This window comes from Sinocyclocheilus grahami, unplaced genomic scaffold (genome assembly GCF_001515645.1).
Source record: "Sinocyclocheilus grahami isolate Dianchi unplaced genomic scaffold, SAMN03320097.WGS_v1.1 scaffold667.1, whole genome shotgun sequence".
Classification (NCBI taxonomy): Eukaryota; Metazoa; Chordata; class Actinopteri; order Cypriniformes; family Cyprinidae; genus Sinocyclocheilus; species Sinocyclocheilus grahami.
In genome coordinates, this window is record NW_015505846.1 from 398,563 (window position 1) to 398,872 (window position 310).

Below are 310 nucleotides of genomic sequence, written 5' to 3' on the forward strand. Positions count from 1 at the left end.
AACCGGCGGGCTTAAGCAGAGAAACATGAAAGGTGGGTGAGATACGATAACTTGAGGGAAGAGCCAAATGGTAAGATACAGGTGTGATTTGTCTAATGATTTTGAATGGACCCACGTACCTGGGACTCAACTTCTTGCACGGGAGCCGAAGACGAAGGTCTCTTGTGGAGAGCCAGACCCATTGTCCTGGGGTATAAGCGGGACCTGACCTCCTGTGACGGTCGGCCTGTTCTTTGACCCTGCGAATGGCGCGTTGAAGGTGCACATGAGAAGTATTCCATGTCTCTTCACTTCTTTGGAGCCAGTCGTT